Source organism: Mirounga leonina, unplaced genomic scaffold (genome assembly GCF_011800145.1).
Source record: "Mirounga leonina isolate KUSES-001 unplaced genomic scaffold, KU_Mleo_1.0 Mir_115, whole genome shotgun sequence".
Taxonomy (NCBI): domain Eukaryota; kingdom Metazoa; phylum Chordata; class Mammalia; order Carnivora; family Phocidae; genus Mirounga; species Mirounga leonina.
Window position 1 is genome coordinate 87617092 of NW_023270268.1, and position 22322 is coordinate 87639413.

General features: G+C 46.4%; 1 protein-coding gene and 1 pseudogene across 7 annotated transcripts in view; both read right to left on the bottom strand.

The window, feature by feature from the left end:
• KALRN (kalirin RhoGEF kinase) overlaps positions 1-22322 on the bottom strand; it is a 648894-nt gene that overhangs the window by 530738 nt on the left and 95834 nt on the right. The gene's annotated exons all lie outside the window — the stretch shown is intronic.
• LOC117999126 lies at positions 10686-15585 on the bottom strand (annotated as a pseudogene).

Below are 22322 nucleotides of genomic sequence, written 5' to 3' on the forward strand. Positions count from 1 at the left end.
CAATAAACACATGAAAATGTTCTTGACTTCATTCACCATCCAGGAAATACAAATACAAAACAAAACAAAAGCCATCCATAATGTGGCACTACCACATACCTACCAGAAGAGCTAAAACAGAAAAGACAAATAATACCAACTGTTAGCAAAGATGTGGAGCAACTGGAAGTATCCTTCCTGCTAGTGGAGATGTAAATTTTTACAACTACTTTGGAAAACTATTTGGCAGGATTTAACTAAAGCTAATGCTCATACCCTATAGCCTGGTAATTACTCTCTTAGATACATACTCCACAATACTGACTACATGTATTCATCCATAGACCTACACAAAAGTGTTCACAGCAGCTTTATTCATAATAGCCCCAAACTGGAAACAACTCAAATACTCAAGTACCTTATACAGTAAAATGGATAAATAAATTGCAGCATATATATACAGTAGACTATTACATAGTAATGAACGTGACATGTAATTGCTACACTCAGCACGGATTAATCCCACACGTGTAATGTTGGACAAAAGAAGAGAGACGCGAAATAGTACATACTTGAAGATTCCACTTATATAAAGTTTCAAAACAGGCAAACTAATCTTAAGGTGCTGGAAGTCACCCTGGAGATTGGCCTCAAAGGGAGGGACTGATAAATGGAAGGGGACACTGGGGGGCCAGTGTCTTGATCTATATGCTAGTTACTCAAGTGTGTTCACTAGGTAAAAAATCACTGAGCTTAGGATTTGTGTACTTTTCTGGATGTACGTTATACTTCAGTAAAAAGTTTACAATATGAAAATATAAATGCAAATTAAAGACAGAAAGTCTATGTGGGGAAAAGAATCCACAAAAACTGACTTGCAAATGCAAACCTATTAAATGACAGTGAAATTGATACCTTCTTATTGTTCCGATTTTTCTATTCTAAAATGAAAATTGGCTTTTTTATTTAAGATCTATGCCCCACTTTCAAAAAGGATTGGAAGCCACAGTCTTATTTATTGAACAAATACACACTTGAGCCTTTTTAGTCTTCACTGGAAGCTTTTAGGACATCAAAATTGTTAAATTTTGCTTGATTTACTTTTACTTTTTTCCCATGTTAATATATGGGTTTTTAAAAATGTAATTTTTCTTGGCTAACACCCTCTAATAAAGATTAACAACCCTAATATTTACATAACCAGCAAGCAAATTCAGCTGAGCCAAACACAGTCTACCCAATCAGAGCCTTCAGAAGGCTTCAGCCAGTGGCTGTCGTTCAGGTCTAACAGGCTCATGCTCACTGGAAATGGAAGATTGGGAGCAATTATCTCAGTAATCCAAGCCAAGAAACACAGCCATGCTATTCGGAGGGGGGGGGGGGTGCGTGTGGGACAGAGACCAAGCCTGCTCAAGTGAAACAGAACCTGGCAGGCCAGAGGGAGCTCATGGTTTCCTACTTAGAACATGTGTGCTGGCTTCCACCCCTTTTGAAGGAAAGCTTTTCCAGGAGATGGGATCATTCTCTTTCACCCACCAAACTTAAATTTGTACAATGCCCATGGTTTATAAAGTTTCTGGGATACTAGTATCATATGAGTCTCTTGCTCATCCAAAAAAAAAAGAGGGGAGTTATTACTATCCCCTTTTTGCTCATGAAGAACTAAGACTCAGACAGTGAAGGGATTCCTTACAGCCCCAGCAATGGTAAGTCACACAGCAAGGACAAAGCACATTCAGGCACAGTGCTCTGTCTCCTGTACCATGAGGTCTCCTGGCTCTCCTCCAAGCCTGCTTATGACAATGAGAACACAATCTCAAGACTTGAAAATAGTTAGGCTAGGATTAATAGACATTGGGCAGCAGGCAAGCTGGAAACTAGCACCAAGCCCACAGACAGTGTTCACACCTTCAGGATCATACATTTGGAGGCCCTGGGAAAACAAAGTGGGCTGGGTGGGAGCCAGGACTAGGGGCAATTAGCAGTTGAGTGTGACAATGGTTAGAATGCTTCAGTCTGACTCTACTACAGAAAGAGGTCATCAGCAATGGTAGAAACATGTGCCATCTGGGCAGGCTTTTCTGCAGATAGGGAACTGACACCTATGGGTTTGAAACATATGAGATATAGCTCTGAAATCTATCCATGAATATGATAGGTTTGGATTCTGCTAGAGACAGTATGTTGTGAATACCAAACAGTATAAAGAGCAGTGGCTTTAGAGTCCAGTAGATTTGGCTTTGAATCCCATCTCTATTTTTCACTAGATACGTGTCCCAGAACAAGTTACTTTTGCTCTGATGAGCTTCAGTTGCCTTGACCATAAAATAGCAATGATAATACCTACATATCAGAATCATTGTGAAAATTGATGAAATAATAAATGTAAAGTTCCTGGCATGTAGTAAGCAATAAAGAAGTATTACTTCCTTTCCCTACTGCCTACCTTAAAAAAATATCAATTTGTATCTTCCTTGGCAGCTAGAATGAAATAAAAACATAAATCATCTAAAGTCCTACCTTACAGGGTAATCATATATGAGTATATAATAACCTTCTAAGATGGCCCAATTTAGGAACCTTGACCTATTTTTTTTTTCTTTTTCACCTGGAAGTAATCTGATTAACTCAGTGCCTGCTTCATTCCTGTTTCATTTTCTGGAATAGAAATTGCAATAATCTTCTCCTAAATGTCAATCTAAGTGATTAACATGACAAAAACATGTCAGCTGTGGTCAGAATCCAGCTCCCATGATTTTCTCTAGGACTGATGTTGCCAAATTCTGCCTGAAAAAAAAGATGAGTGTCTGATTGCCAGGTTAAGTCCAAATGTTGCTCTGGACAAATTCCACAGGTTACCCAGAGAAGCTGAAAGGGTCTTATATATCTGGCTACCCATGACTTTCCTTTTAAAAAGCAAATACAAACTTTTCAAAATCTACAGGTGTTCTTCCATGAAAACCTTTTGCTGTCACCTCAAACTCCTGAATACCCTCTACCCATAAACTGATCCCTCCTCCCAACCGTCCTATTTCTACCCATGCCTGCATGTTCTTAGACTCTCAGAAATAAGAAACTGGAAGGACTTCTATTAAAGATATTCGGCCCACTGTCAAAAAAAAATACAGGAACCGTTTCCAATACATCCCTGATTGTCTTCCAGTGTAGAGAAGCTGACTACTTCCTTGCTGCATTATTCCCATTCTTGGTCAAGTTCTTCCATAAATCCATCTGGGATGTTTCCCCTTATGTCTTCCCCGCCCCTCCCCATTCACTAATCCCAGTTCTGTCCTCAAGAGCAATGGGGGGGGGGGGGGGGAACAGATCAATCTCATCATTCTTCCACACTGGAGACCCAGCAATATGGAAGACAGCCATTATGTTTCTATGCATGTTTTCTGCTCTGAATCAAACATTCAGTTCAAAAAACATCTGTTGAGGGTCAGTTATGTGCCTCACACTGCTTTAGGTGCTAAGACAGGAGAACTAAATAACATATGGCATCTACACACAAGATGGTCACACTAGTCACCAAGAACAATCTGGGTGTGACCTGGCTTCCAGACTACTCACCCTCTCCCTCCTCCGGATACACAATGGCTTGTTGATGCTTCTCTTCAAGCATGGTACCCATAGTGTGGGAGAAAAAAAACAGAAGGGTGTATTGTACTCCTAGGTATTTACCCAAAGGAGCTAAAACCTAAGTCTACACAAATACTTGCACATGGATGTTTATAGCTTTACCCAAAATTGCCAAAACTTGGAAGCAACCAAGATAATCTTTTAGTTGGGGAGCAGATAAACCATGGTACATCCAGATAATAGAATATTATTCAGTGCTAAAAAGAAATGAGCTGTTAAGCCACAAAAAGACATGGAGAAATCTTAAATGCATATTGCTAGGTGAAAGAAGCCAACCTGAAAACATCACATACTGTATGATTCCACTATGTGACATTCTGGAAAAGGCAAAACTATGGAGACAGAAAAAGATCACAGGTTACCAGGGGTTTAGCAGGAGAGAAGGACAAGTAGGCAGAATACAGGGGATCTTTACAGCAATGAAACTATTGTGTATAATACCATAATGGTGAATACCTATCATATTTTTGTCCAAACCTATGGAATGTACAACAACAGTGAACCCTAATGTAAATGATGGACTTCGAGTGATTATGATGTGTCAGTGTAGGTTCATCAACTGTCACAAATGCACCAAATGTCAATTTCCTGATATTGTACTAAGAGTGGGAGATGCTGGAAGAAGGGTGCACAGGAGCTCCCTGTATGTTTCTTTGCAACGTCCTATGAATCTTTATTTCAAAATTAAAAGTTTAAAAGTAAGTAGATGGATGAGCTGCCACTGGCAAAGGCTGCTGATGGGATAATTCAAAGTCTAATAAAAGGCCCAAACCAGGTCGGATTCATCTATTGAAATACTTCTGGAAATGAGCATCAAGGAGAAGAGAGAAGACTTCCAGATAAAGGTTCACACCTTGTCCTTCCTAGGATACAGGGTATCTTTCTGGAAGGATAGCCCTGAGCTCTGTGATCTGTATCTGCAGGGCCTTCTTCTCATTCTTATTCTGGATTGTCTGGATGGGCAGAGTCTGTGGTCCATGCTCCTTGTCACCTGGAGGGGCTACGTGGAGTGGCGGTGTGTGTTCATGAACCACCAGGCTCCAGAGTCCAACACACCTGTCTTCAAAATGCAGGTCTACTACTCACCACCAGCCGTAGTGAGCTGTGCATATTAGCCCTCCACAAAACAGAGATGGAGACAAGCACTATTATCTAAACATAGGGCTGTGAGAGGAGGCAATGAAATAATTCATACGAAGCACATATAAAGCTCCAGCATCCACCAAAACCTGAAAACACATTCACGGTCTGAGAGCCTCCTGCATGAGGAAGGTCTAGGTTTTTAGGACACACTCTTATTCCCTTTGTAATATCAAATAGAAGTCCCACCGTTCTCTCGCTTGCTGGTACCTCTCCAGTTTGCCATGATATCTCCAGTTTCCAGCTACTCCATCCAATACTCTTTCAACCATCTGCAGTAAAGGACCAGTTTGGTTTTTGTTTTTTCTTTCATTTTTTGATTCCAATCTGTCATAGACTGGTACTTTCATAAAATACAATAAAAAATGAATTACTAGATAAATCCAATTTTAAAAACAAAGTATAAGCCCCCCCTTTCAAAAGTTTTTAGATTCAGACAAAATTACTCTGAAAAATTGCTGTAAAAGTTTATCAGTGCTTCCTTTCAGTATCTCTACTTCTCATTCCCGGCTGATAACAAACAGTGGGCAGAGCTGGGCCACGGACTGCACCTCAGGTAGTCTCTCCAGTACCTCCTTTCTCCAAGCTCCTGATAACATTAGTCATAAAACACAACGAAGTACTTACAATCTCTGTTTTTCATATCAGTGTAAATTCCCCAGCTAGACTGCATGTTCTCTGAGTGCCAGGGTCACTCCACTATGCCTAGGTGGTCGGACAGATGATTCATAGGGGCTCAAACTCTTGCTGATAATCCAAATATTAAACAGCCATATTAGTTACTCCTACTGTTTCATGATTTAGACAACTTGAGAGCACATTTGTGAAAACCTAACCAACGAACACATTTTGTCCCTTTAGCATCCCTCCCTTCTTGCCTGCCCTCCGTCTATCTCTGTGGGGGTCTTTTTCACCACCTGCTTTAACTGAAATGCACCAGATATAGTCACTGTTTCTCTTCCACTGAGGGACAAGAGAGAATAAATCACAGAAAATCCCATTCATCAGAAAACCTGGGGTGGCTTACCAAACAAACAGTCGAGGAAGTGGAGTGCTTATATTAATTTACTTCCAGAGGACCCTATTATTCTCACCTTTGTGTCTTTTAAATGCTGGGCCCATGATAGCTGCTCAATAAACATTTGTGTGAGCTGGCCATAGAGTGCTGGCTATGTCTCAGCCGCTCCAGGTCACATTTTCAATCGCATCACTCGGCAGGCAATGACAGAAAGGGAACTCAGCAGAAAGGGGCAATGAGTGGCAGTGTTATAGGAAGGAGCCTTGGGCTCACTTAGAACAGTGGCTTTCTATCCTGGCTGCACAGTGGAATCACCTGGGGAACTTAACTACCCAGGCTTGCCTCCCAGACCCAGAGATTTTTTTTTTTTTTAATGTAATTGTTCTGGGGTGAAACCTGAGCATCAGCATTTTTCAGATTCCATAGGTAATTCTAGTATGCAGCTAGGATAAGAAACCACTGGCTTGGAATGCCCTCACATCCATGCTGGTACTTAGCAGATGTTCCTTAAATGTTTGTTGAGTGGGTGAATGGCTCAATCAATGGATCAATCCATTGATCAATCTAATTTGATCCAACTGGATTCAAATCCAGTGATCTATCCAGTTATTAGAATGAGTCTGCAGCAAAAGTGGAGACAGTTTTGACTCCTTCTCCTTAAAGTCCTCCCCTCCAGCATGCACCTCCTCCTAAGGTCCAGTCTTAAACTCCAGCCAGAAAGCACTCCTCTTCCATCCTCTTGCGGGTGGGAGGGGGGTTTGTTTCCGGATCACTGGCACTAGGACAGCACGAACTTAGCTCATCCTCACCTTTTTCGAGCAGGAAACTCTCGAGCTTTCTCAAATACACACCCAGAAGACCCCCACAAATACCACTGGCCTCAACTCATACAGGATGGGAACGTGTTATCTCATCTATTTTGTGTTTATTTAATGGTTGTTCTTCGATTGTTTTTCTGGCGGTCCATGAGTCCAGGATGCTATCTCAGACAACAGACTTCCAGAGCACAGAAGCCCAAGAACACTTAGTACAAAGTGGCTGGTTTGTAAAAAGTCTAGTAAATGGATGTTGCTGTTGCACTGCCCTAGAAGGGGAGGATGGAAGGGAGTGGGGGCAGTGTGTGAAGTGAACAGGAAGACGAGGAAGCAATGTGATGTGCATGCTTGGAAGGGGACACGAGATGCTGGCTGCCCACTGTGGGCAGGCACAGGCGACCCACGTGATGAGGCACTGTCCACCACCCCATCTCAAGGGGCAGGGAACAGCTAGCCAAACTCCAAGTCCTCTGCTGGGAATGTGTGCTGGGGCGGCCCCAACTTCTGACCCCTGGCTGCTTCCTGAGCTGCAGCCACTGCTGATGCTATTTTTAGCTGAACAGCGGCCTCTCCCCAGCCTCCTCTTCTCCAGCTTATTTCCATGACCCCAGAGGAGCCACTGAACTTTCATCCTCCCTCTGGACCCTAAATCTCTCACCCCACCCCCCTGAGGCTTACACTGAGTCAATTTGGGATGTACGCGAGGATGTTTGGAAGGAGACGAATATAGGGTAGCTGGGAAGTCAGTTGTGAAATCCCTTATTTTTTAAACTAGGGAAAAATAAAAAGGAAATACATCAGCTCCAGGGAGAGCCCTCCCTCTAGCCCCCAAAAGCAGATACTTCCCGGGTTCCCCCTTCTCTGTAGGCCTGCAGATTGATGGCATCCCATCACTAGCACTGACAGGCATTTTCTGGGTTATTTCTGTCTTCTCACTAAAAGGGGAAAAGAAAATTTGCACTAATATAGGCACCCCTGTTTCCTGACACTCTGTTAGATTCTATTCATGGTTTTTCTCATATAAATCTTACAATCCATGAGCTAAGTTAAGCGACCCACCCACGGTCACACAAGTTGCAATTAGCAGAGCTGGGATTCAAACCTAGTACTTTGTGACTTCAAAGCTTACCTCTGAAAGAAAGCCTCACACTCCTGTCACCAGAAAGAGTCAATCTATCCCCAGCCCCTCAGACCATAAGCTTCCCCAAGGCAGGAATCATAAAGCCCCATTACACTGGTATCTCACTGGGTTCCATAAATCATGCGGATCAACTGAACCACCAGCTTCCAGAAAAGAAAGAGGAAAACATAGTCGCCATCCACATGTCAATGGAATATGAAGAAATATGTGCCTTCTTTTCCTCCACCCATTTCTTAGGTGGCTGGAGAAAAAGAGGAAGGCATCCAGCCAGGAGTGGTCAATTATAGACCATCCCAGAGTCAGTAATAACATTTCCCAGTCCAAGAAGCACCTCTCAACTGTAGGGATTCTGAGAAAATGATTCATTCACTCATCATCCAACAGATATTTACTGAACACCTACTATATGCCAAGAAGTATACTAGGTGTTGGGGATACTGAACAAAGTGTTCAGCTTCTGCCCTCACAAAGCTGGTAGCTATAGGGGGAACAATGCTGGGGTTCAGAGGCATTTGTTGGGTAGTGGCATCTCCTGACACACTACCTTAAATTTAGAGCTCAGGCAGTTTTGTGGGAGGAGGAGAAGGAGAAGTAAAGGAAACCAAACACGTTGCTATGCAACCAGGAGGATGTATTCCTAACCAGAGCAGGCGCAGAAGCAGCGTGGCTCAGGGAGGGAGTGGGTGGGGGAGGAGGCGGCCCAGGAGTACCAAATGGGAGGCAAAGTGGTGCACAGTGAGCACCACCCTGCACACACAGGCTTCTCCCCTGGAGCAGCTCACAGTTGGACACTGCACAGAATCATGCTCACCAGAGGCAGCCAGAATATTGTGGGGACAGCCCCAGGAACCACAGAGAGAGGTCTCCTGCCCAGCTGCAAAAACCCTTGTTCTTGGGCCTGAAGTTAACCTACCAATATTAAATCCAGGTCTGTACCGAATACAAAGAACAGCACAAAGAACAGCACAAAGCCCAGCGTGCCTTCCGCCTGGGGGAACACACGTCCACCAGGGGAGTGAGACGCACATGCATAAACAGAGCATCAACAAGTATTTATTAAACACCTCCTCCCTGTTCCTTCTGCAAGGCGGAGGGCTCACACTATTGGGTCAGGGCATGCAGAGGATAGCATGGTGCTGACAAACACCTGCGGGGACTCAGGCCCGAGTGTGAGACCTGGCTTGGCTGTCCATGGGCTCTGCGCAGCCTGCAGCAAGGCTATTTGGGCCTCAGTCTCTGGATCTCTAAAATGAGCAGTTCCGATATGGCTGAGTCCCTGATACTATAAATGCAAAAGGACTGCAGAGAAAGCAGAATTGAGTATCAAATGGAATACTCAGGAAGCGCCATATGGAAGAGGGAGGAATTGAGGATGCAGTGGGGAAGGGAGTCTAATTTTTATTGAGGGCCTATTGTGCACGCTTACCTGACCATAAAGAATCGTTTCCCCGTATTCAGAGTTGAAGAAACCTCAAGGAGGCTTAAGTAACTTAGTCACCCCACAAGGAGGTTAAGCAACTTAGTCAGCCCACACAGCTAGGAATAGCAGATGCAAGATTCAAACCCAGACCCACCTGGCTCCGTGGCATGTGCACTTTGCCTGGATCGCACTGCTTCTCCAAGATGGTAAGGCTGGCATCAGAATGGGGCAGGAGAAGGACTGCAGGAAGCAATAGGGGCAAAGACACTGGCAGGCTGAAAAACGGCCAGGATTAACAAGGGGCGGTTCCTAGGGATGAGGACAGGGGCTGTGAGTATGAGGAAGATTCGATGAGTAGAAAGGAAAACCCGGCAGCCCCTGCATTTAGCAACACCCTGCATTGTGCTAAATGCTATGGAAAAGAAAACAGTATATTAAACAGTCCTTGCCCTGAATTAATTTGCAACCAGGGCGATAAAATGTGAAAATTAACAATTAGTGAAATGTTACAAAAATTGCCAAAGTAGGCATATAAAAATAAATCATAGCACAGTTTAAATGGGGCAAGATTTGGGTGGGCACTGGGGATTCTGTGCAGGAAGGGGACTGGAGGTAGGCTTTGAAGGATTCAGGGGGAGGGTGGGCGGGGAGAGGGGAGACAGGTGAGGACCTATGAGACAGGAAAATCTCATCCATAGGAGAAAAAGCAGGAAGCATGCTCTGTGGAATCCACTTCACTTAGAAGAAGGAGCTGGTGGGAAACATTAGACCAGTTGGGTTGGGTGAGACAATAGGGCCTCCACTGAGGGAGTGAAGGTTCCAATCCTTCACCAGAAGGCTATGAGAAACCACTGGCCATGCTTGGGCAGGGGAAAAAAATGGTCAACAGGGAGTTTAATGAAAGGAAGACAGCAGTGCTCAGAGAACCAGGGAAGGGACTAATAGGCATGGGATGACAAGGGTCCCAACTAGGCGGTGTCACTGAGGATGGCAAGGAAGGACTAGTCTCCTGGATATTTCAAAGATGAACAGAAAAGTCCTAGTGATTGGGGAACAGGAGAAGGGGGAATCAAAATTAACTTCAAGCCAAGAGAGTGAGAGTCCCATGTTCAGAACTAGAGAAGGCCAGCAAAAAATAAAATTTGGGGGAAGGGTGATGATGAGGTTGATCAGCTTCCTATTAGACATTCTGTCTAAGCTGTCTCTAGGATATTCAAGTGAAAAAATCATGAATCACAAACGCAGGAAAAGGAAACCTGAGGCTGGGGGAGGGCCAGAGGCGTTACCCATCACCCAGGGTGAGACCGCCCTCCACTGCTCCTTAAGCCCCCAGGGAAGGCAAGTCAGCTGCTCTGTGAGTTAGGAACTGTATGTCCTGGTAAGAGAAGTCACAAGGAGAATGGAAACAGAAACCCTGAGCCAACATTTAATTATTCCCATCAATAGAGCAAGAGAAGCTCTCAAACAGGGTCAGGCCCAGAAGAATCTAGTACACTTCCCTCCCTAAGCAGGAATTCTTTTTGTCTCTAGTAAGGGATCACCAGCCTTGCCAGGGACAGAAGATCACAGAGGGCCTTGCCCAGCATCTTGGTAGAGAAACACGGGATAAGACTTTGAAGTCAGAAAGATCTGGGCATGAATGACAGTTGTTGCACCTGAGTGTGCATGGGCAGGTTTTCCAACCTGTCAGAAAGGTAAGACAAGCGTCTTGGTGTCAGGTACCTGGCATAGTGTAGGGCATACAGACGGCATCAGTTAAATGTTAGTTCCCTTCACCCCCACCTGAGAGCAGGCCTTTGCATTCCTATCAGTTCTCAATGATACAGTTTTTCCATTGATATCTACTCAGAAGGCCTAGTTATATGCTCTGGGACAGCACAAAAAATGTCAGTTTCCCCTTCTACTAGCCAAATGTTGATCATGTTTCCCCCGAAGCTGGGTTTGGGGCACCACAAACGGAATTGCATCCTCATGATAAAGTCTGACAGACATACAGCTGGGGCGGGGGGGTAGCTATAACTGCTCTTCTGTAAATGCAGCCCAGGGCTCCCAAAATATCAACTCTGCCTGATTGTCAATGACAGTTGAAATTCTACCATTAGAGGTCTACTTCTTTAGTTTAACATGCTTCTCTTAAATATCAAACTCTCCCCTGAGGAAAGCCCATGGAGCTGTTACCAGTCAATTGTAAGTTATAAAATGTACATTAACTTATCAGCTGCCTGGGCAAGAGTTTTGATGCTTTGGAGCGGAGGAGGGGGTCATTTTGGAGCTGAGATCATGGATCCTATTTGGAGACGTTGAAGTGAGTCAGACACTAGAGGGCAAAGGGGCCTGAAAGAGCAAGGTCATAGCTTCACCAGGGATCTGAATGAGAGAGGTCCTAAAATAGACAACTTGCTGGCTGGACTTACCAGGTGACAATGTGGGACCCTGGAGTATAATATGAGAGTCAGCAAGGCAGTACCTCCCTGCACTTCCCACTACCAGAAGGGCATTGCAAAACACCATGGAAAAAGCCATCTCCACTGCCCATAGAACCAAAATAAAAGGGATCAAAGTGCACCAGGAGAGACTTAGGTGGGAGCCACAAAGCGCTTCCAGATAATACAGAAATTCTCAGCTCTGCTTTCTTCGCCACCCATCTCCTGAAACTGTTCCTTCAAAGATGACCCATGATCTCCTAATATCCAGACGCCAGGGTTCCACCTCCATCCTCAGCAGATTAAAGGCCAATGCCCACACCTTCCTTGAAACCCCTGTGGAGGGAAGCCCAGGCGCCCTGGTGTAACCATCCTCATTTTCCTTCTAACTGCAACCCAAACTCTGCCTTGCTCCTCTGTGTACTTACCCCCTTGTCCCTAACAAGGCAGAGGGACCACTGTCCAGCAGTTCTCAGCAAGGTAGGAAGGACTAGTTCTAAAGAGTCTCTTCCACACAGCCTAGCACATGGCCAGTACATAATAAGTTACAGATGTAATAGAGGCAGTTAATGCATTAAAATGCTCGCCAAAGTATGGCTCAAGAGGATTATGCCATAGGAAGACAGAGAAGGCCCAGCGCTCGGTTGGGTTTCTGAGGAAGACCCACTTACTCAACACCAACACCTGGACTTTGACACACAAGCAACCATTCAGCATATTTTCTCCAGAGACCAACTGAAAAGGAGTGCTGCAAACCTCAGGGCCCTCTGCTTCCTCATTACTCTGGTCCTCCTGTAACCAAGGAGGAATTTTCAAAGAGGACTGCATCACCACAGGAAAAGGTCCCATGGATGGAAGCCAAGAGGAGAGGGCTTCTCTGCCACCCAGGGACTCTCCTCCTCGGGGCCAGCTTCTCCAGCCCCTCCTGCTGCAGGCCCTCTAGCATCTTCCCTGACCCTGCCCTGGCCCGAGATGCACCAACTATCTTTGCAACGAACTCGTTCTGCCATCCTACGTCTGTATTGTAGGTACATGATACAGACATAGATGAACAAAACCAGAGAACACCGCCCTCCTAACCTTTGGGCCCCCTCACCCCATCATCTTCCCTTTCCTTCCAGCAGAGGTGCCATGGCAGGGATGCCATGCTCTCCCCCAACAAATGGGGAGCTCTCTAGGGAGAGAGGCCGTGATGAAGAGCCACACATCAGTCCCTGACTCTTCCTCCCTCTGTATCCACCACTTCTTTCAGCACCCAGCAGGGAACCCCTAGTGTTCACTCTGCCCATGCGGACCCCTCCCCACCCCCGTTCATGCTGGTGACTGAGTGATATAGAACCATGAGGCCCCAGAAGCATCACAGAAGGGAAAATGTGACTACATGGGGAAAGGTGGAAGGAGAGAGGGCGGACAGGGAAGAACTGCAGGAATTCTCTGTGACCTCCACAGTTTCTTATATAAGCTGTCTTAGCCACCCTTTTCCTCTTTGGTCCTGGCCCGGATCATTGAGATATACCCTTTCATCTGCTCCTCCACCTCTGCCCATTGAGCGTGAAACTCTGAGACTCGTCAGATATTCTGAGCACCAGAACCCATGCGAGAAAGTTGCCAAGGCAACGGAACACTCCCCTTTGGTATAAATACACTTGGGTGATACCCCTGAGGAGTAGAGCACAGACACCTCCCCCTCCTCTTTTAGTCAGATCTGGCAGACTTCAAAGTTAAGGGAGCCATGAATGGCTTTGACAGGGCGGGCAGAGTGAGGGGGTCCCTCCTGACCAGCTAAGTCACTGTCTAAGGGACAATCCAGCAGGGAGAGAGGACTTTGCAGTTCTGATTGAATGCTCAGCTTCCACTGGTCCCAGAGATGGGCAGGGAGGCAGAGAGAAGACTAGAAGGGTACAAGCAGCCTGAACTATGGGAGGGGACTTCTGGAAGGACAGGCCCTGTGAACCCTAAGATGCCAGCCTGCTGGGGCCACTGAGATGCCTGGGAAATTACACTCTGGCTAGGGCTGCTCTGACCTCCCTTCTTTTTTTTCTTTCTTTTTTTCCTTCCTTCTTTTCTTCCACATCTTAACGCTTATGCCTCTTCCAGGTGGCTAATGGTTGGCCCAAGGTCTGAGGATGCATGCATGCATACACTCCCCGGAGACACCCAGGAAAGGGGTTTGTTTCCACCTGGGGCCATTCAGGCATGACAGGGCAGATCACAAGTAGGGCCCATGTAGGGCACGTCTCACTCGGAAAGCAGACACAGGTGGGTTGGGATAGAAATAGTGCAGGACAGCAGGTGTAGGCTGTTCTGGTTACTTTTCCTGAACCAGAATCAGCTGAGAGCCCACATCAGGGCCAGCAGAGGAGGGCTCGCCACATGGAAGGACAACTGTTTGCTGATGTTTTTATGCCTTCCTTCATATACTCAGATGGGGGCTTGGTCATCCCTGTTCCCAGTGCCCGTAGTCCACATCCCAGGCAGAGGGACAGAGAACCAGGAGCACAGAACAGGATCCAGAAAGATGATCTACTGCTGCCCAAACCATCGTGACCCACTCTGACTTCGGTCATAAACTTGGCTAAGTTCACTGTTCCCAAGGGTCACTAATAGCCATAGCCAACGCCCTTTAGAGCCAAGAGGAAAAGAAAGAAAAGGCAAATGGCCCTGCTCAGACCACCCAGCTTGGCAGTACCATTCTCCTCAGGCAGAGGTCACTGAGGGGCTGGCCATGGGCAGGGCTTGGCTCAGTGTCCTCTGCTGGGGTCAAAGGCCAGGCTGGTTGGGAGGGCCTGAGAGCTGCCAGAGGCATGTTTAGGAATCACCAGGGTATCCCTGCATTTATGGTGACAGAGGCTGAGCCACCCAGGGCTGAGGGAGCTCAAGGGCTTGTCTTCTCTGGGGGGGTCCCATTCCTGGAGGAGTGCCATATGGCTCTCACGCCATGCACACCACCTCTCCCGGCAGTAAGGAAAGCACGTCTGGGGATGGAAGGGAGGGGTGGCCTCAGTGCAGGCAGCAGTGGAGAGTCCTCACTCGGTGAGCTCCACAGAGTTGGCAGGAAACATGCCAAAGTGGCTATCGGGCCCCTAGCCATGCCACCAGCCCTCATCGATGACCTCAGGGCCAGTGACGAGGTTCTCGGGCTGGAAGGAGATCTCGGTACCCTCGACTGCCTGGTAGTGGTATAGAGCCCAGGCATGGTGCCTTTTCCCACTCGGCTGCGGGTAGTGGGCCACAGGTCACCCCCAGCAGCTCACTACTGCAGCTTCAGGGCCCCCTCAGAGAGTCTCCTGCTCTGGGGGCCTCCTCTTGCGTCTGTGGCACACACAGCAGAGTGCTGGGCGCTGGCTCCTAACGCAGAGCTGCCCTGGGCCGTGAGGACGCTTGGGGCGGCACTCTGCGGAGGCGGGTCTCTGGCTGGGTGGGCTGCTTCTGCAGGAAGGGACCCCTCGGCGTGCCTGGCTGGGCTAGAGACAGATGTGGTGGACACGGCCCCCTCCTTCTGCTTGAAAATCTCCCGTGCATGTATTGGCTGCTGACAGACAGGCTCCCGCTCCTCTGTGTTCCTTGAAACTGCTTCAGGCTGCTCACACTTCCTCTGGGGTCCGGCCTCACCGCCCCGCCCCTCCCGATCGCACTACTCCAGGCAGGAGACCTCTTGCAGCTCCTGCCCACCCCCGCCCCCGTGCCCCTGCTCTAGCGCTGCCACTCTCCTCTGCCCACCGCTTCCCCTCCAGCCTGCGATTCTCCGCCTCCTTCTCTGCTATGGCCCAGGAGCTGTGTCTGCCAACCCTTCTGATCTCAGATATGGCATTGGTCTTCTGGCACACAGAGCCCACTGGGGCCTGGAAATGGCCCGTTTCCACGTCCTGGAAATGGCTGCTCTCCTTGTGGAAGGCACAGTTGGCACCTGAGGCCCTGGCCACCTTTTGCATGATACACTCAGGCTCCATGTGCTCCTTGGTCCTTGCACTGACAGTCACACAGGCCCCCTTCAGAAAGCTAGCCATAACACTGACATGGTTGGTGCACCCTCACTTCCGCACATCATTTACACCCTCACCTGTCCAGTTGACGAGGACGAACTTGGGCAGGCCAGACTTGGGATTCTTCACCCTGCAATTCCCTTAGAATCTCTAGGAGTGGGCAAATAATCATAATGCAATGTGCAGAGTGCAAAGATTGAACAAGTGTGCAATGAGGAGAGAGAAGGCAATGAGGAGATCAGAGGAAGTGGCTTCATTATATGTGCCTCTGTTTTCTCATCTGTAAAATGGGGATCATAATGTCCATCTTACATGAGATGATGTATATAAATGCCTGGTATACAGTAGATGCTCAGTTTGCATCAGTTCTCTCCCTTCCCCAGATGAGGTCCCTTGCTGACTCTGAGCTCAGCAATTAGACAGATGTATTTAGAATGTCCACTGTATCAGTTCATCATCGAGGACCCCAGCCACAAAGGAAAAACCTGCTGGCTGTTCACAGCTTTGGGCAAGAGCTCTCTCCAGCAGCCATCTTGATGTCCCCAGTGTCTTCAGTCCCTGTTCTGAAAAAGAGCCTGAGTCCTTGGGAGCCAGACTGTCCCCAGAGGGCCGCTTATAACCCAGACCCCAGCTCTAACATCCTCAACTCTTTCAAAGAACAGCTCTTTAAAACAACTTTACAAAGGCCATTTGAATTACACAAGGAACACATTGTCCTATTCCCACTCTTCCCAAGCTCTTTTTGCCTGTGGTTTCAGGCAGGTCCACTGGCTCGGAGTGAGCTCTCTCCACATCAGGCGGTCCTTCCTAATGCAGATCCTCTCATTATTTGATCTCCCTCCCCAGCAACATCTGAATTCAGGCTAGCAGGGGACTTGGCAATAGCCCCAAATTAGCCCACCCTCCTTTCCCACAAGGAACAGGAGTGGGTGTGCAGTCACAGAGAGTGCCCTGGGTCTCCTATGATCCTGCAGACACACAAGCAACCCACAACCCTCCCAAACTGAACAGAGAAATGGGGGACTTCCTTGTAGCTGCTTCCTTGGGCTCTATGCTTATCCCAGCAGATGCTGAAAACATTTTTGGTCTCCTCTTGAGAACAACCTTCACTGTCATTTTAAAATAAACAATAAGCAAATTGTGTTATTACTTTGTAGGCAAATCTTGGTTTTTTGTTTTTTGGGGTTTTTTAAATACTAAAACCATTATCACTCAGCTTGCCTAGATTTGATTCCCTCTTTCCCTAGATTTCCCCAAATGAAGCTGGGCTGTTTCCAAAAATCAATTAACATTCAAAGAACAAGGTTTTGTCACCATTAAGGATAGTTCAGAAAAAAAGAAATCTGCAGCACCATACTGGAAAACAGTTCCCAGAATGCAGAGCCCACAGGGTTTGATCATAGGTGGCATGCCTGGCCTCAGTCCCCCTCAGGGGGCCTGCTTTGAAGGGAGGGGCCACTTCAGGTGGGAGTGGGCAGGGAAGCAGTCAGTATGCCATCATCTATGAGAGGCTTCAGAAAGCAAACTCCAGGGGCACCTAGGTGGCTCAGTCAGTTAAGCATCTGCCTTCGGCCCAGGTCATCATCCCAGGGTCCTGGGATCGAGTCCCGCATCGGGCTCCCTGCTCAGTGGGGAGCCTGCTTCTCCCTCTCCCTCTGCCGTTCCCCCTGTTTGTACGCTCTCTCTTTGTCAAATGAATAAATAAAATCTTAAAAAAAAAAAAAAAGAAAGAAAGCAAACTCCCACACCAAATAAGGGAGTGGCAGAGGGGACACAGAGGGAAGAAGGGACGAGACTTCAGAGAAAAGGGTTTAGACACCCCAAAAGCAGGAACCAGGACTATTCTTCAAAGGGCTACCAGGGGAGAAACAGTGTCTTCAGAGGCCAAGGCCTGGTCTAGTTTCCTGCCCCTGACCCACAGAACCCCCCACAGAGGAATCTAGAACATGAGACAGGAAGAAATCCCTGCAGAAAAGGTCATGAAGGAACAGGAAAAATAAAGGTGCCACGCAGCTTTTCTCCCGTTCCCCAAGCAGGAATACTAGGGCCTGATTCCCTCCCAGACACTGCCAAGTCACCCTCTCCTGGCCCCATCCCCCCTCCTCTTCCTTTCCCAAGTCCTGTCACGTGCAAAATAAGACCTCTGCCCAGGCTGGCCTGAGGAGAATGGCATATTTTCTCCTTGGCTCTGCATTTTCATTCAGCCTTAAAAAGCTCAGGCCAGGCAAGAAGCCCACAAGTGTATCGTGCTACACCTCAGTGCTCACCTCCCCAGTGCTGGCAGCTCTCTTCCCCTCTGGCTTTCTCCTCCTCACACCAGTAACGTCACTGGCCCAGGTGCCAGACCCTGGACCCCGGAAGCGCTGATGGAGCTGCCCTCACAACCCTTAGGGAAACATGGCCGAAACGTTCAGCTTTGCTCATCAGTGCATGCCAGGCTGGGACTCCAGTGGAGCAGAAGGAGGCAGGCGGGATGGGGAAACAGTTGTATCATTCAGCAGCACTTAGTCATCTGCACTAAGGGTGGAAAGAGATACTGGGTAATCAAAATGATGGATAATCAATAACCCAGAATAATGAACCTTATTGTTAGGAGACAACATGATTTTTCACAGCAGAGTTATGAAGGATTTATTTGTTCAAAAATGAATCTGCCTTTCCTGAACACAAAGACAAGGAATGCTAGAAAACGGCCACATGAAAAAAGAAAGTCCATTCAGGATTTAAAACTGACACATAATACATATACAGAAATAAATGAGAGTTAGCTGTATGAGGAAGAAACGTAGGAAGTTAAAGCTGAGAAGAACCTAAGACATCTAGTGCCCCATTTTAGAGATGAGAAAACTAAGGCCCAGAGCAGTGAGGTGGTATCTCATATCACATAGCCATTTGGTAGAAGAGCTGGAATTACACCTGGATGGTCGAAGCAGAGCACTGTTCACTTAGGCACATTGGTCCAAAGGCATGCCCTTGAGAAGAACCATCATCCTAAGCCCCTGATGCTGACCAATGTGTCTCCTAGACCCTCAGACCTCTTGGTACTGGCTATTTCTGTAATCACCATATTTCCCTACACACAAGTCACCCTTATGTGCTCCTGACTACCCTAGGCTGAGTACCAAAATGATTCATAAATCACTGCCCAACTGTCTGAGGTCACAACACGGTCTTTGACAGCAGCTCTTCCTATGATTCAAATCAGTAGCTAGTATCAATTCCCTCAAGTTCAAGTCTAATAATTATCTTGGTATTTGGGTGACTCTTTTGATTTTTCCTAAAACTCTTTGACGTTGTGCCTAACATGATGCCCACCAGACCCTGGGGGTTAAAGGTGAAGGAGGGATTGAAATACCTATTTCATAGACTTCCCTGTTGAACTTACCCATAAGTAATCAGCTGGCAAGAGGGGTAGAGAGATTACAACAGAAGCCTCCTGACTTCCAGACCCGAGCTCTTTCCTGAGCAAGTGAGAGCAGGAGTAAGAAGCTAAAATTCACAAAAAGTGGGGGTGGCTGGGTGGCTCAGTGGGCTATGTCCCCAACTCTTGACTTCAGCTCAGGTCATGATCTCAGGGTTGTGAGATCCACCTCCACGTTGGGCTCTGCGCTGGGCGTGGAGACTGCTTAAGATTCTCTCTCTCCCTCTCCACCCCTCCCCCCACCCATTTGCAGTGTACTTGCTCTCAAATAAATAAATAAATAAATATTTAAAATAAAATAAAATTCACAAGAAGCTTCAGAGTCAAGTGCCATAATGACACTGATAACCTGCAGACAAATAGAAGATACAGGGGTCTGGGGCAAACTACTCAGTGTCATACTTCAGCAATACCTCCTTTTTCTTTCTTTTCTATTAAAGTATAACTTGAACACAGTAAAGTGTATAAATCATAAGGGAAGAGCTGGGTAAATCTTTGCATATGTATGCATTGATGTAACCACCATCCAGATGGTGATTTAGAGCATTTACAACTACCCGAAGTTTCCCTCATGCCCCCTTCCAATCAAGAATAATCTTTATCTGACCTCTACCCCACACACCAGGTTTCGCTTGTTCCTGAACTTCATATAAATGAATGAGTGTAGTATATATACTTTTATATTTGGCTTGTTTGCTCCACATTCTGTTTGTAAGATTCCTCCATTCTGTTAGTATGCCAATATATTGTATACTCTTTCTAGTTATTGTATAACACTCTGTTGCAACAATACACAACAATGTAGTTATCCATTCTACTGCTCACAGAAACATTCTGGTTGTTTCCAGTTTGAGGTTGTTATGAACAAAGCTGACAGGAATGTTCTTGTACATATTTTAATGAAGATAAACCCTCATATCTGTTGAGTATATCCAGGTGAAGAATTATAGGGTCATGGGGGTATACATAATAGGTACCATCTAAATTTTTTCCAAGTGTTTGCACCAATATACACTCCACCAGCAAAGAGAGTTCCAGGAGCTCCACGTCCTCACCAACACTTGGTATTGGTAAAGACTCTTCTTTAAAGTCTCACTGGGAAACAAGGTACCTCAGGTAGATTTTCAGACAACTGACGTTAGTCTTCAAGTAGCTTTAAAAAAAATTCTAACCATTTTACTTTTTTTTTTAATTTTTTTTTAATTTCACTTCTTGAACAGAGTAAACCACCTAACCTTCGCCAGACCATACTGAGATGTACAGAGAGATACCTGCCCTTATATTAACTATCTAGGGATTTCATTGTCTCCTCCTTCCTGGGTGGATATCACTAATGTATCAGCAAGCCATAGCACTTCCCTTTAATCTCTGTTCTAGGAAATAGTCAAGATGGCCCAATCAGGAACTTTAATTTACACACAATCGTCAGTCAGTAAATTCTGGTCTCAATGTGCATGGGCTTCTTTGCTGCTATAAGACTGTTTCTATCTTCTGAATGGTGAAGGTTGCCCCATAAATAAATGAGTTACTACTCATTTCATTTGTTTTTATGTAGCTTGGCAAATGTTACTCAAACAATCAACACACACTTATAAAGCACATATTTTAGGTTACTGAGCTAAATGTTCTGGAAGTCACAAAACACACACACACAAAACCACCAGGCTTTCTTTAAGGGGGCAGGGCCCTAGGGTAAATCACATGGAATGTTGTCACCTGCCTTCTTCCTCTCACTTTACCCAGCCAACCTCTTTCACAGTTAAAATGAGGTTAAAACAAACACCAGTCATGGCCTTGGCCCTTGCTTTTGGGGAAAGCAAGTCTTAAGGGAATGAAAATGGAAGAGGGAAATAGTCCTGCATATAGGGCCATGGTGATAGAGTAAATGGGTGACTGAAGGTGATGACGATAATGTCTAGTTTTCTCTTGGGACTAGGTCAATCTCTACCTTATCCCTTCCTTCCCTGAGCTCTGCCCACCACCACCTTCCTTCTCTCCAGCTACTTCCTCTTGATGCCATTACCCAAATGACTGAAGAGAAACATGCTATCCAGTCCGCACTTTACCACCAAGTGCAGTGTCCAAGACAAGACACATTCCCCAACCTTACAAAATATACCAAACTTAAAGAACATATCTACGGTGATCACTAAATGTAAGAAGGAGTCGCTGTGGACTGGCACATGCCGGCAAAGAGTGGATGAGTCTCAAACTGCTCCTTAAAGCAGGTAAGAGTTAAGGCAGAACAGTGGAGCACTGGTGGAGAGTGCTTTGCCCTCTAGTAGAGCAAGGGACAAGAGTAAGAATAAACATGGGACCTTTAGAGTCTGTAAACAGGACAAGCCTATCTAAGTGGCTTTCCACACCACTATGTTGCTGGGACATGATTCAGCTACCACTCCCAAGTATGGCCTGACTCTCTCATTAAAACAAAAGCTGTCTGAGCACAGTGACTGAGAATTTTAGGGACTTGCTCAGAAACACTCTCACATAAGCAGACAGATGAGACTATGCACAATTTTGCTCATTGGCATTCTATAGCCCTCAATTTCTCATTTCATAGTTTCTGGATTGGCTCTCTAGAAGTCAAGTGCAAGTGACTGAGAAAAACTCCCTGGCTTTTCTGGATTGAAAAGCTGATTCTTGGGGGCGCCTGGGTGGCTCAGTCGTTAAGCATCTGCCTTCAGCTCAGGTCATGATCCCAGTGTCCTGGGATCGAGCCCCGCATCGGGCTCCCTGCTCGGCGGAGAGCCTGCTTCTCCCTCTCCCGCTCCCCCTGCTTGTGTTCCCTCTCTCGCTGTGTCTCTCTCTGTCAAATAAATAAATAAAATCTTTAAAAAAGAAAAAAAGAAAAGAAAAGCTGATTCTTTCCCCCATGTGGCAGGGTAACCATGTTCACAGGGCAGCTAGCACTGGGGAGTCGGGGATGGGACAAGGAACAGGCGCAGGAGAGTCAGACCCATGAGGTGACTGTAGACCCAGAACCCTTTGGGACCAGTTGAAGAAGGCAGAGACAGCATCTAAGTAGGGACACTGCACCTGCACCAGAGCCACTCACATGAAGACACAGTTCTTAGATCACAATGCTCCCCTCTGTCAAGCTTACTTTTTCTCCAGGTACCTTTTTGGGGCCGAAATCAATATTTCTCAAGAATCTAAAGTCTTATTCCATCCTGAGGGACCACTGACTTCTTGTCACTTGGTTTAAATTTTCATTTGGTTTTCCTTATACTATCAATTCATAATGAATACCTTTCTTCTGGCTGGACCAAAAGTAAAACTACCACTATTAAATGGGTTAAACAGGATTGGGCGAGACTTCCATTCTCACCTCAGGCTT